This window comes from Macaca mulatta, chromosome 1, assembly GCF_049350105.2.
Source record: "Macaca mulatta isolate MMU2019108-1 chromosome 1, T2T-MMU8v2.0, whole genome shotgun sequence".
Lineage (NCBI taxonomy): Eukaryota > Metazoa > Chordata > Mammalia > Primates > Cercopithecidae > Macaca > Macaca mulatta.
The window spans coordinates 25,892,767-25,908,320 of record NC_133406.1 but is presented as its reverse complement, the minus strand read 5'-3'; the positions used below and the strand labels follow the sequence as shown (position 1 = coordinate 25,908,320).

The following is a 15,554-nucleotide window of genomic DNA, read 5'->3' as shown; positions in this document are numbered from 1 at the left end:
TATGGATGTCTTCGGGGAGCCATTATTCAGCAGACACGTCTTTGAAGTAAAAGTGACTTAGAAATACAAAATTTCTCACACAACTGAAACACAGCTGTGAATCATCTCAATCCCAAACAGGATTAAGGTGATGTGCCCCTAGTTTAACAGCCTGCCAGAAGCAGAAATAAATTTTCTCTGGAGAAAGTTACAATGATCCAGATGTTAACTGGATGTTATTCTTATATAAAGTCCAAGCATTCAATCAAGGATTCCCAGGTGTACATACATATACAAGACCAAATGACCACTTTTCTTTCTTTCCTCTCCCACATTAGAATACAAGTCCCCTGAGAACAGGGACTATGTCCAACCTGTGAGATTCCAGAGTTCAACCCAGGCTGTGGTGTACGATATTGCTCTGCAAATGCATATTGAGTAAATGGCTCTAATACTCATCATAGCCACACTCCAATGGAGAAAACAGTCCCAAGGAGTCAGCTTTGGGCAAGGGCTTTCAGAGCCGGCATCAAATTCTCCTAAATTCTACACCACCTGTAACAAGGTCACACCTTATCCAGTGCCAGCTCACAGCAAGCCAACCTTAAAATACAATAATAAGAAGGAAGAAAAAGAAAAAGAAGCTGCTGAGGCTGCCTGCAGCTTGTAACAGACAGGGTAGCCATTGGGAGCAAGCAGGCCTGTGGTGAGAGGAGAGCGGAAGCCACCAATGCTGAATTGACACCTGATATCCGATGGTTAAATCTATGTAGAACTGTCATCTTCCCCATCCCTTATGTATTTTGAACCTTTTAAATGTTTCTATTAGACTTAAGTCTTCCAAGCTGCCTTCCAGGAAGATTACAGAAAAACTAGAGACGTAGGAGTTCAGAGCCAGGGCTGCTCCATGCTGATGTGAAAGTTACTCTTTGTTTGCCAAACCATAAAGCCTCTGGGACTCTGCACAGGCCTGCATTAGGCTGGAGGAGGAAGGACCTTTGTTGAATTTGTCTGCCAGCTGAGGCACTTTTTCTAATGTGTGCAAAGGCTTAGTGTGTGCAAATGTCAGCCCCAGACCAGAAGCATTTTAAGAAGTATTCTAAATAGGAGAAATAACCATCATTTATTTGAGTACCTGTGCAAGCACTTTACATGCATTATGTCACTTATTCCTTAAAACTCCATGGAGTAGATATTGCTATCATTTGACAACAAGACTGAAGCTCAGTGATGTTAATTAATTGGGTCAAGATCACACAGCCAGGAAGTGGTAGAGCCAGTGGTCAGTGTCATGCAAATGCCTAGGTGTTTGGCCACTAAAGCAATTCTGTCTCAACCAGTAGTTCTTGTGACCTGCTTCTTGCATATAATTCAACATCTCAGCGGCTCAAAAAACAAGCATGAGAGGAAAAAGAACACATTTGTTGAACGTGGGTAGCTGAGGATCTGTGGGCTTTGAGTGGGGGCATTTCCCCTTCTCTACCATGTTGGCGTCTAATGGTGCCCACCTCTGTGATATTTCCAGAACCCTCACCGGTAATGGGCCATGTAATTCAATGAGACTTTACATGGGAAACAAGAGCTCTGTTAGAGGGCAAACTAGCAGTTTCCTTTTGGGAAAAAAGGGAAACTGGAAGAACATAAAGATTTTATGCGAAAAGAAAGAATTCCTGGTCTCCCACGTGTCCTTCAGGTTATTCCAACATCATCCACTCCCTTGATCAGTCTCCACCTACGGGTTGCATGAGTACTGGAGAGTATCTCCTGATGATTAAGTTGCTTTTTTGGGATAGTGCGATTCATTTTTAGTTCCTCGTCACTAAAGCAGAGAGCCCAGAAGTCAGCGTGCGCGCCCACGGCATTCGGATCAGGTGAGGTTGCCGAGGCAACGCCAGCCGCGCCTGACGTCACTGAGCGAGGACACCTCCGCAGCCTCCCGCGGGCTTCACTGGCCTATGTCAGACTTGGTTGATTCCCAGAGCTTCTCCAGAACTCCAAGAGCTGCCCTCCCACTCCCACCCACCTCAGCAAACACAGGAAGGGAGGAAGCTGCCTTTATGAAAAGGCAAAATCAGAAGAAAAAAAAAAAAAAAACAGGACAGGGAACCAGGGAGGGGTCCCGAATGATCACCAGGCGAACGTATCTGTGACTCTGCTTTGAGATCCGGGGAATGAGAAAATGGATAGTAGTGGGAGACTGGAAAAGGTCTCTGTGGTGCTCTGTGGAGCAGGAACAGAGGCAAATCTGATCAAGAAAGGTTAAAACCTCTTTCTCCTCCCCACTCCCTTCCTACTTGAAGCCTCAATTAATGTAATCTCTGGGCAAAGCCCATCACTCAATAAGTATAAGGATTTCTCCCCACAGAAGAAAAGGGTAACCACTGGGCAGAGAAGAGGAAGCTAGAGACCCTGATGCCATTCTCAGCTCAGTCCCTGTGGTGGAGCCAGCCTTCTGCCACCAAAGTTTAGCCATCCCCTTCCAGGCTATAAAACTGTTTCAGAGAAGCACTCCTCCCAGCAGTCTCTGCACCCAGGCCCCATGTGACCAGTTCCTACCAATAGGCTGTGAGCAGAAGTGATATGGGTCATTCTCAAATCAAAATGAGGCCATCTCCACCCTCTCTCTCTCCTGCTGCTTCAGGCTAAGATGGCAAAGCAGGGAGATAGAAGGAGCCTGGATCCCTAAATCACTACAGGTGTCCCTCAGTATCCAAGAAGGGTTGCTTCCAGGATCCCCACAGGTACCAAAATCCAGGGATCCTCAAGTTCCTTTTATGAAATGGTACAGTATTTGCGTTTAACCTACGCACATCCTCCTATACAGGTTAAATCATCTCTAGGTTACTTATAATACCTAATACAATGTAAATGCTGTGTAAATAGTTATTATACTGTATTGTTCTTCTTCGTTTTTTTTTTTTTTTTTTCCGAGTATTTTTGACCTATGGTTGGTTGAATCCACAAATACAGAACCCATGATACAGAGGGCCAACTGTCCATTGAACACAGCCATTGAATTGCTTTGTGAGTTAGAAACAAAATTCTCTTGTGGTAGGCAGCTGGGATTTCGGAGTGTCTCTGTTATGGCAGCTAGCATTAACTTACACAGCCTTATCACCAGCAAGGTTAAGCCAGTGACACATGCCTGGGTTCAGAGGTGCCGGCACAGCTGGGGCACCAACCAAAGCTGAACACGAAACTTGCTCTAACTAAAACAAGACATACTACAGCAAAACACCTCAATGTGGCTGTTTCCAGGACATGGGAGAGATATTAGACAAGAGGCAGCCAGGGCAGTCAGTCGAGGCGGGGAAGTTTGAAGGAAGATGAATTTGTTGAGGCTGAGGCCTCTGCTCAGTCCTCAGGTCATGTGTGTGTCTCCCTGAGCACACTACAAGCCACTGACACAGAGGCTGTTAGAGCAGCAGCTAGGTATGGAAACTACCGTGAGGACTGCTGTGCGCAGTTGCATAGGCTACTGCACGTAGACATGTAGCCAAGAATGTAAGTGGGGGCTGAAGTACAACCTGCCCTTTTCTTACCAAACCAGGCATCTGGCTCTGAGTTGAGTTCACCTGAAGAAAAGGCTCAGGACTGCCTCCACCTGATGCTTTTTAAAATGTATGCAGAGGTGCCATTTGTGTCTAACCTTGCACCTATGGTAGCATTTTATATGCCTGGCACAAGGGCAGTGGGCTGGTGGTAGCCTTGACCTTTGTGATTCTTGAAGGCCAGGCCACGGAGTTCTCACTTTCAAGCCAGCATCAACAAAAAGTCACATGCAAAGAAAAAAAATCTCTAATGACCAAAGTAAAATTGAAAAGCTTGATGCCACTGCTAAATGAAAAATACATTGTCTCTCTCTTCCCTCCTTATCCCTTTTCTCCTCCTCAACCCAGAATCTTATCCATGCTTAGCTAAATCCGCTTTCCCTTCCTGCAAGGGAAAAGCCAGGAATGCTCTTTGTTTCAAAGGTCTAGAGAAAGGCACAATAAATTTCACTCCTAGAGGCCCTGATGTGCTGCTGCAGACAAAAATAGGGACAAAGCAGGCCAGCAGCAATGGAGACCAGGCCCAGAGCAGTCCATGGGAGAGAAACTGGGAGGTGAACATTTGGGGGAAGGCTACAAGGAGGACAAGGACAAGTGAGATTCCAAAAACAATCCATCAGTGGATTAGGTCATTCTTATGACAGGATTCTCCCATAGAAGACAAGTAAGACAATCCTAGCGTTTTGGGAGGCTGAGGTGGGGGGATCACAAGGTTAGGAGTTCGAGACCAGACTGGCCAACATGGTGAAACCCTGTCTCTACTAACAATGCAAAAATTAGCTGGGCATGGTGGTGGGCACCTGTAATCCCAGCTATTCAGGAGGCTGAGGCAGGAGAATCGTTTGAACCCAGGAGGCGGAGGTTGCAGTGAGCCAAGATTGCACCACTGCACTCCAGTCTGGGTGACAGGGCGAAACTCCGTCTCAAAAAACAAACAAACAAAAAAAAGAAGATGAAGACAAGTAAAACTTTAAAGAAGTGAAAGAAAACTTACACAGAGGCCCATGTAAGGAAATATCAATATTTCTTGCAAAATTAATCACTGAACAAGAATTATCATTCATAAATGACAGGGATTTTATAGGAAATTGACACAACCTTTTCTGAAAGGCAATTTGGTTCTCTCTATTAAAAATTTAAATATTCAAGCCTTTTGATCTAGCAAGTCCATTTCCAGGAACCTACGCAACAGAAGTATTCCAACACTGGAAATGTCTAGAGAAATTTGTACAGAGGTGCTTGTGGTTAATAAAATATGCATTTTTTAGGTGTATTTCCTGTGAAATTGTGTCAGCCTTTTTTATTAGAAACTATGCATCTGTGAGGTGACTTGGTTAGGATTCAAGATGCTATCTGACCTTGTAAAGGAACCAAGACCTGGTATTTTACTAATTGTTTCTAAGCTGATCTATACCACTGGACTTGAATCTCTTGGGGGTCACATCTTAGTCACTGTTCATTTTCAGACCTGTTTCAGAGCTGGGAATATAGTGGGTGCTCAAGTGCTATTTGTTATATGAATTCATGATTGAAGTGGGCTTGGTTCAAATGTAGTATCTCGCCTTTATTAGCACAGTATTCTTGAAGCAGAGTCAGTGGATATCTGTTTTACTCCGGATTGATCTCCAACTATCAGCTAGGTCCTTACTCACCACTCTGTGCAGTTGCTGGTTTAGGAAGGGGCAAATGAAGGGATTCAGGAAAGGGAAGAAGGAGAAGAATATGGTTGGCAATTTAAGTTCTCAAGATGAAATAAGTTGGGATTTCTAGCTTGTTTTCCCTATCTTGAACCTCCTGAAATTACATGCAGCCCATTTCTCTGGGAAAGGTATATGGTTTTCATGGACTTCTCAAAGAATTCAGGTCCATGACATTCCAAAATAAACATGATTAAGAATCACTAAACCAAGGGATTTTTGATGCAAAAATGAAATGTGATTAGACAACCTGTGCCAAAGAGTAATATACTAAAGGTGATAGAGAAACCAGTGTGGAAGGGCCAAGGTCACAAACAGACCTACAAATGACCATAAAATAACTCACAGTGATGTTCCAGTTTTCCCTTGCAACCCTTTAGTGTGCTGTTTCAAAGCATTACAACTTAAAAGGATGTTTATTAACTACCTACTCAACTCATAAACTTAGGTTAACATTGTTATATACCCTAACTGAATGTGAAAAGTCATTTTCTGACTTTTAAAAAACTAAGATAGAAAGAAAATCTCAGAAACTGACAAACTGAATGCTTAGAATATCACCTATAAGAAAACATAACATAGGATGTTTCACTATACCATCTGCCTTAATCATCAAATTGTTACTCAATTACTTTCCGGTAGACAGTCAAAAGCAGCTGATTTGCTGTGACAGCATTGCATTAAACTTAGCAAGTGAAGGAGGAATGCTATTAATTTGTTTCCTAAATCCTCAGAATACTGGCTTCTGCCCATCCAGCACAACCACTATTATTTTACCAAAACAGCAATCAAGGTGGCCTCAACCTTTTTGCTTTTACAAAGCTCTACTACTTGCCAATTTGATTAGCTTTCAAGGTGTCTTTGGTGTTCCTGATATGTTGTAACGAACCAAAGTTAGATTTCACAGAAAGAAAATTTTGGAAATTTGCCATAATATGTATGTTAGCACATACCAATATTAAATTAACTATTGTGCTCCCAATACTTTTCTATATAAAGGAGTGGATAATATGGCTTTCCCCGAGACAGAACTTTCCACCTCCCTGCACTCCTTATTCTCCCATCACCTTATTGGCTCCCATCCATACCACTGACCTACAAGTTAACAAATAGCTATGTTTGAAGCCACCTAGACCTCTTCCCAGGAAGATGACATAATCACCAATACACCTTATTAGCACTTATCTGCCTGCTTCATCATGCTAAGTGTTATAAAAAATAAATTAATCAGATGCAGCACTTGGTCTCTAGATGTCTACCAATCAAGCAGAGAAAAATCTGTACTTGCATACAAAAGCGACATCTGAGTATAGAATGGCAAAAAGAAAACTGACCTGGGAGACAGTACTCAGTTGAGAAATTGCAATTTAGTTTGACATCAGTTGAGTGATACAATAGTTATTAGAGAATAAATAAATAAATCCACACACATATAGCCTTTGCATTTTATAATATGTGAAGGCTGCTTTTAAGATCGAGCACTGTTGCCTGGGACTTGTAAAATGGAGGAAGCCTAGGCCAGTAGAACAAGTACTGAACTGTGAGTCCAAACACTGGGGCTCTGAGTCATTCAACTTCTGCATTCTTGTCACTTTGTCTCTTCCACATATAATAGTGGTGATCCCTAAAGTCCTGATATTGACTATCTTTCTACTATCTCAATCTTTCCTGTCTCATGACATTGGACAGAGTGAGAGGCTAGGAGACCTAGGAAAAAAACGGAAGCAGCTGCAGAGCCTGATACCTGAGGCACATAATAGTGGAGAACCCAGTGATATTGATTTGATTGAGAAGTACCCAGTCCAAAGCCAATGTGCCAAACCCAGCCAGAAAAACTTGGAAGGAGGGGTGAATGTGGAGGCCAAAATATCTGGACCATAAGAGCTAATGCAGGATGACTAGGCTAGTGCTTGTTGTGCATATTGCACAACTCCAGGGGGCACCATTTTCTCATAATCATTTTAGATTTGTGTAGTTATTTTGACAAACTTGTAAAAGATATCAGAAAAGTGTCTTGAGGAAGGATGCTATTTTCTATCCCATACTAGGTTTCAACCTGGACTAGCTAACAGGCCTGAGATAGAGGGATGGGATGAGCAAGCCAAGCCCCAACGGATGGTTCAAGGTTGAACCCCATGGCTTTAGGAGCCCAGCCTGGAAGCACACACTTCCAAGATTACAACAATCACCACTTTGCAGGCATTGCCCAAATCTCTGCCCCTAAAACTGACCTCTTGCCAGTCTGCTCTGTAAGTCCACCCAGAGATTCTCCACTAAAGCTCAACGCACCTACTCTACTCCTCTTCTTCCAACCAAACAAGCTCCACCTGATCACTTTCCACTTCTGCTGAAGGCCTCATAGTTCCTTCATTGCTCAACTCTGAAATCCTGAAATCAGTTCTTGAGTCCTTCATCCTTCTTCCACTTTGGTATTCATTCAGAGACCGTGCCCTCTTCCTCTGACAGCCTCTGGCATCTATCCCCTCATTCCCAGACCTCCTGCCACCACCCAATTCAAATACTCATCTCCCCTCCTCTGAACCACATAATACCTTCCTAGCTGGTCTTCAGAGCACCAATCTTCCTGCTTCAATACATTGTGGATAGAGCTGGCTAATTGTCCTTAAACACTGCTCTAAACACATCACCTTCTGCCCCTAAACTTCACTAACATCTTCCTGCTTAGTGAATCAAAACCAAACTGCCGGCCGGCGCGGTGGCTCAAGCCTGTAATCCCAGCACTTTGGGAGGCCGAGATGGGCGGATCACGAGGTCAGGAGATCGAGACCATCCTGGCTAACACGGTGAAACCCCGTCTCTACTAAGAAATACAAAAAATAGCCGGGCGAGGTGGCAGCGCCTGTAGTCCCAGCTACTCGGGAGGCTGAGGCCGGAGAATGGCGTGAACCCGGGAGGCGGAGCTTGCAGTGAGCTGAGATCCGGCCACTGCACTCCAGCCTGGGCTACAGAGCGAGACTCCGTCTCAAAAAAAAAACCAAACTGCCCCCAAATGGCACAACACCACGATTCCCCCTACTCATGTAGGCAACACTCAGCAATACCAAAATCCCTTATTTTTCACAGTTAACCAGACAGTGACCTAGGGAAACAATATCTCTAAGTCTCAGTTTCCTCACTTGTTAAATGCGGATATTAACAGTACCTACTTTTAGAGCCATTGTGAAGATTAAATACAATAATATCTGGAAAGTACTTAGCGTGCTGTGTAACTGTCAGTGTTTATAATGATGATGATGAAGATAGTCTCCCCACAACACCCTTCAAATGGCTTCATTTAACCTCTGACTCACAATTGTTCTATTTTACATTCAATTTCAACCAAATTCACCAGCTGTTAGGCCCAATAAATGCATTTAATATAGTCACTTGTTTTTCAGTTCCCCCTCTAGCTTCCCCAAACTTGTCTTCTCTCGCCCTCAAGAAATGGAAGCTTCTTGGACAGAAGTGAAGTAATAGGGAGTGCAATCCACTTATCTCAATGTTTTGACCAGACCCTTTCTTTCATGTAAAAATCATCCAAACCAGGCAGGGCTCACGCCTATAATCTCAACACTTTGGAAGGCCAAGGTGGGCTGATTGCTTCAGCTCAGGAGTTCAAGACCAGCCTGGCCAACATGGCAAAACCCTCCATAAAAAAAATATTAAAATCAGCTGGGTGTGGTGGTACACACCTGTAGCTACTCAGGAGGCCACAGGTGGGAGGCTCGTTTAAGCCAAAAGTTGGAGGTTGCAGTGAGACAAGATCACACTACTGCACTCCAGCCTGGGTGAGAGAGCAAGACTCTGTCTAAAAAAAAATTATCCAAACCAAATTTTCATTAGAGAAGCAAGTGTTTTAGGACAATTGAGACATTTTGTCTCAATTCTTGAAAATGTAGGTCTTACTTTCCAATAACATTTAACTACGTATTTTTAAGAGTAAAATATGATTCTTTTAAGAATGAAATAGAGACTTAAAATAGTTGAAAAACAAACTGTTTTCCCAGAGTATAGAGAATTAGAGTGATAGAGTGAAAAGAATATGAAATTCAAATTTAGATAGCTCTTGGATACAATACCAGCTTCTCTACTCCCTAGCTTAAGCTCTGCTCAAGAGAATGGGAAGTGGAGTGTAAATCAAATGACAGGCATCCAAATCTGGATACCATCCTTACTAGGAAATTACTCTCGGAATCTCACTTTCCTCATCTATAAAGTGGAGATAATGACACCAACTTTGTGGGCTGTTGTGAAAAGTGGCACAATCTGTAAGAACCCAGCAGAGAATCCGGCTGAGGTACCATGAGGATCTTCTCTGCCCATACCCGTTGCCCACCATAAGTGCTGTGGCTTAAAGAATACCTGTTGCTAGAGAATGGGCTTTGCTTTCAAGCATATATAGATGTTTCTCTGGGCTGCACATCCTGGGAGTTAAAATAAGAGTGATGGCAAGGTTTGGCCGTTATTAGTATTAATGGTATTAGTATTAGTCCTCTCGGGCTACCTACCATAGCAAAATTCCGTAGACCATGACTTAAACAACAGAAATTTATTTTCTGTTCTGGAGGCAAGGAAATCCAAGATCAAGGCGCTAGCCAGGCAGGTTTCATTCTGAGGCCTCATCTCTCAGCTTGTAGGCAGCCACCTTTTCACTGTGTGGTCACATGGCCCTTCCCCAGTGCCTGTGAGTGGGGACAGAGAGAACGAGCTCTCTGATGTCTCTGCTTATAACACCACTAATCCCATCAGACCTGGGCCCCACCCTCATAACATTATGTAACCATAGTTCCTTCTCAAAAGTCCCATTTCCAAATACCATCATATTGAGAATTGGGGCTTTAGCATCTGAATTTGGGGACAAGGAGGGCACAAACATTCATTCCTTAGCATTACTTAACACTGCCCTTACTCATCATTACAGAATCCCAACCTCCCTCCTAAGTCAACATATCTACTGGGGGAATCCCCAAGATATGCCTCCATGTGCTCACCAAAGGGTCCTCTCAGCCACCACATGGCATCAGCCATTTTTCTTCTTCCCTGCTGCAATGCCTGAGGTCTCTGAAACTCAAAGGTGATGCCAAAGCACAAAGTCTCCACGGACACCATGGGAGAAAAACCTCCAGCATGGCCAAGGCCACGGCCTCCTGTTGTTTCCTCTGAATCTGCAGTGCCAGCCCCGAGAAGCTGCTCCTGATGCCAGAGCTACAGATGTGCCAATGCCTCCCATCCCACCACAGCCAGGGCCCCAGTGTCCTGACCAACAACGCAGCAGAAGCCCTCCCACCTTTGGGTTGGGCCGTCTCAGAGATTTCAGACGACAGTTTCCTCTTCTTCAATATTCAGTGGAGCACTCTGTTCACTGCACACAGTGTGGCATCCGCTGGTACCCAATAAACATTGTTTAACATGCAGTGGCCTGGGTTAGAGAGAGTCCTACAGAATGAATGCTGTACTCAAAACTGTCCTTTATCTCTGAGTCCAAGTCATTTTTCTTTTTTTTGAGATGGTGTCTCGCTCTGTCGCCAGGCTGGAGTGCAGTGGCACAATCTCAGCTCACTGCAATCTCCGACTCCCTGGTTCAAGTAATTCTCCTGCCTTGGCCTCCTGAGTCGCTGGGATTACAGGCACACGCCACCACACCCAGCTACTTTTTGTAATTTTAGTAGAGACGTAGTTTCACCATGTTGGCCAAAATGGTCTGGATCTCCTGACCTCGGGATCTGTCCGCCTTCTTCAAAAAAGGTTTGTGTAGCTCAGTTCTCTCTCCCCTGAGGAAGACAAGTAGGTTCCTCAAAACCAGAGTTTCCAACCAGCATGCTGCAGATAGGTCACTGGTGTGCCAGGAGATACCATTCCCCTGAAGTCTCCAGGGCTGCTGGGCTGGCACTGAAGGTCAAGAGCCGCAGAGTCAGCCCCCCCTATGCAGACAGCAGCCCCTCAGTTCACCTCAGTGTGGCATACCATGACGATCATTCTCTATGTAGACCATAAACAGGAGGAGGTTGAGAAGCACGTCCTCATGCTGAAAGAGCCCCAGCAGGCCCTTCTCTCATTCTGTCATGTCTGGACCGTAGGACAAGCCCTGCTTAGGTTCAAGAAGTCCTCCCTACCAAGAATTTGTGAGTACAGCATCATCTGAGTCTGTATCCTCATTTCTACACAAGCACTGAAATTCACCCCTTCTTTTGTTTCCTTCACACATCTCTCAGTCTTGCCCTCAACTGTTTTCTCAATAGCTTGACCTCTTCATTTGGACTTGACCCCATGCCCCAGCCACATCGTCCCCATTCTGCTGCCCCATCTTCATCGTTGCATCTTCACAGTAATTTATTCTCTTACCAATGTTTGAATGGAATTCCTTAAAATTGGGTGCAAAGAGGAAAGACACTTTGCATTAGGGGGTAAATTTTTAGCAGAACCCACACACTTTGCTACTATTAAAAGCCATACTATAGGCCAGGCGCAGTGGCTCACGCCTGTAATCACAGCACTTCAGGAGGCCAAGGTGACGGATCACGAGGTCAGGAGACCAAGACCATCCTGGCTAACACTGTGAAACCTCGTCTCTACTAAAAAATACAAAAAAATTAGCCGGGCATGGTGGCAGGCGCCTGTAGTCCCAGCTACTCAGGAGGCTAAGGCAGGATAATGGCGTGAACCTGGGAGGTGGAGCTTGCAGTGAGCCAACATCGCACCACTGCACTCCAACCTGGGCAACAGAGCGAGACTCCATCAAAAAAAAATAATAATAAGCCATACTATAAAATCAAACGCTGCTCAATTAATACCTTTAAGCAAAATGACGCATTAACTAATCAACATCCACGAGAAAGAGAGCTGAGAGGAAAACTGTGCATAAGTGTAATTCTTCTGGTCAAGTAGCTCTGATAGTCGATGAAAAGGAGGGTGGAAAACATTTGTGTGAAGATAAACAGTGGGTACTTCACCTGCCAGGAAGCACTTGAAATTCACTCACTCTTTTAACTGTTTTTTTTTAAGATGGGGTATTGCTATGTTGCCCAGGTTGGTCTTGAACTCCTGGGCTCAAGCGATCCTCCCACCTTGGCCTCCAAAATGCTGGGATTACAGGCATGAGCCACTGCGCCCAGCTGACTCTTTTAACCTTCAAGTCTGACAGCTGCTTAAATACAACTAGGTGGTGATTTCTCTTCAGAACTGTGGTACTTCCCTAACTAAAACCTTCCTTAGTTTGTTCCACTCATTCCTCACTAAACTGTGGGAAATAGCCATCCAATTTGTCTCTCCCAATCATCTTGCAAATGAAAAGAGGATGACAGTCCCTCTTTCAAAAAAGAAGGGGTTGCTTCCTGCTATACATGATTTGCTGTATGTAGACTGATCAATATTGAAAAAAGAGGTTTACATGCACAAAGAAAGAAATTGAAGGGAAAGATTTCCCGGAGGGTTCAGTGGAGGTATTTTTGCATGTGTACAAGTGGATTCAATATTACCGCAACACGATATTTTCAATTTATTTATGAGAGTTATTTAAAAGCAACAGGCATTGTACTCTCTGGGGACAGAAGCCCCCCAAGGCCAATTCTTGCCCTCACCTTAGCCTCATGGACAGAGTTCCCATCCTGACTGTCTGTGACACTTTACAACTTAGTGAGATTTAAAAAGAAGGAAGGGCAGAATTGTGGAGGTTAGCAGTAATGGAAATTAGAAGCATTTTGCAGCCACCCTTTTATTAAACCTTCTACCCTGGCTCTTCTATCCCAGCGATCACAGTCCCCGTGTGCAGGATTAGAAAATTCTCTTGCACAGAAGCGCCTTTCTGATATTTCAGTCTTCACCATTCATTCCTTTGACATAATTAAGGCTTTTTTTCTAGAGTCTCTCTGAAAATGCAAATATCCCAGAGATGGAAAAGTTGAAGACATGCTAAGGAATCAAGGTTTCAATGAGATAGAAAATTATACTAGTCATAATATTTCCACGGTAATTTACAGTTGATTAAGCACTTTCACAGCTAAAGCCTCATTTGATACTTATTAACAAACATAAGACTTAGAAAAGCAGGACCTATTTTTGGTATTATCATATCCATTTTACATAAAAGACTCCTGATAACCAGAAATATTGACCCAACACTCCTATGCTATGCAAGTTAAAGAGCTGATTACAGACCCAAAACTGGATTTCTGCATATCCAAGAATGGAGCTGGCCACAGTCAAAGTCATTCTCACTCTTCCCTCTCCCTTGCCTCTCCTGCTTCCCACACTGATCAGTCCCCAAGTCTGTGACCCCAGAATCCCAGCTGTGCCTGGGTCACAAGTCCAGAGACCCTCACCAATTTTCTGACCCGTTTTCCCGAAGTCAGGCAATCGCCTGAAGAACCCTGGATCCTGTCATTCCTTCCCCACCCTGCACCGGCAACCCCACTCTATACAATTCAACAATAACAGTATTTATTGAGCACCTACTGTGTGCCAGGCTCTAGGCATTAGGATACAACATTGTAGGATGAGATCCGAAGGTCCTTCCTCCCAATCAAGACTCTCTTGCTCGGTTACCCGCCAGAGTTCTAGGGATCTTTATCTCAGTGGTGAAGGTAATGATAATGCCTGAGAGTTGCTGGAGAATTTACAATGCGTGAGTGACTATTCTCAGCATTTGACTTATGGTAACTCATCCAATCCTCGTAACAGCCCTACGAGGTATTATTCACATTTAACAAATGAGAAAACTGAGACAGAAGGAGTTTGCCTAGTAAGACTGCACACCTAGTAAGAGGCAGAGCAGAGGTAGACAGAGGAACCTGGCTCGCAGTCCACACCCTATCTCTTAGGCTAAGCTGTAAACTGGTAGAAGCAGTGGAAAGAGAAACAAACTTTAAACCAATATGTATTCATGTAATACTTCTCTGTGCTCAGGCCAGGGAGATAGAAATGAATGTAAGTGCCTCATGGAAGGAGCTTCCTTTCTCCACCTCCTTTCAAAGATAAGGCTCACCCATGCAGACACTTGTCCAGCAGCAGGGAGGGCCCCAGGCCTCCAAATTTACTATTCATTTGCCCATTCTGTCTGCACACCCTTGATCTGGCCCTGCCTTTCTGATCACCACTAATGCTGGGCCCTGGTTCCCAAGAGTCTCCCAAAGCCCCCTTGGTCTGATAACACTTTGGCTCTGTGTCTCCAACTCAACCCAGCACACACTCTGAGATCCATTTCTGGTCGTCAGCTCTCCGCCTTCACACTCCCTGACTTGGGTAATAGGTCAGTCCATCCCAAATTAATCTGCACCTTCCTCCACCTGGAAGTGGCTTAAAATACTAGCTCAGACTTACTACCTATCAGCACAATATGCGTGCTTGACTCATATTTGTTCCTTTGATTCACTTTCATTCATTTATCCCTTCAACAAATACTGTGCACCTACTATGGGCTAGACATCTATAACATACTTTACATGCACTGTACCTTTAAATTCTCCCAAGAACACCAAAAGGTTTCTATTACCTCCATTTTTATCTATGATAAAGCTGAGTTCTCAGCACCTTTATCAAAGAAGAATTTGCTATCTGCGAGCAACTGGAGGTGGACCTACCTTTTACCTTCCCGCCGCAGCCCTTCAACAGGCACTCAGCAGACAGTCGTTAAGTTGCCCCTGGATTAACAAGCCAGCAGGGCACTGTGTGTGGCCTACCTGCTGATGACCCCCAGTGGAGATCTTGCTGTTCAGGGCCCTCTCTTGTGCATATTCACTAAGTAAACATCGGCCTGGACGTCTCCTGCATTATCAGCAGCCACCAGGCACAGTGTCCAAGCTTTGAAAACTAGGAATGGTTGAAAATTTAGCTCTTGCCACATTGCTAACAGAACAGAACCAAAAACAATCATCTGACGTTAGGGGGTGCCACACACAAGCAATGGGGACCTCTGCCAGCCCAGCTTCCTCCTGGGGAGGTGAGCTTTCTGCCTGGGCACATGGAAAAATAACATACATGGTATGTGCTCTTTTCTTTGCCCTGGAGGCCTTGACAGCTGTCAGCTCTGTTCTGACAGGTCCTAGCCATAATGAACCAGTAATGCTTCTTCAGGTCCTTGCTAAGCGTTAGAGCCCTAGGTGATGCCATGTGCCAGGGGAGATCACCCAGAGACTCTGATCCCAAGGCAGCAGACTTATTGGGGGATTTTAGCCCAGGATTTTCTCCAAACACAGGGGCACTAAAAGTCAGGCCTGACCTGACCGGAGGGTTTAGAATTCAGAGTCAATTGACCAAACACCCCTAAAGAGAAAAGCAAATGGTTTTCTGAAGACAGTGGTTCTTGCTGTTTCCTCTTAGGACTTCACTAATA

At 44.4% G+C, this 15,554-nt stretch overlaps 1 non-coding gene across 1 annotated transcript; it reads right to left on the bottom strand.

The window, feature by feature from the left end:
* Window positions 1–14,179: 14,179 nt before the first annotated feature.
* MIR557 (microRNA mir-557) lies at window positions 14,180–14,277 on the bottom strand. The gene has a single exon (NR_032611.1). It is a non-coding gene; the product is annotated as a microRNA mir-557 (primary transcript).
* Window positions 14,278–15,554: the final 1,277 nt, after the last annotated feature.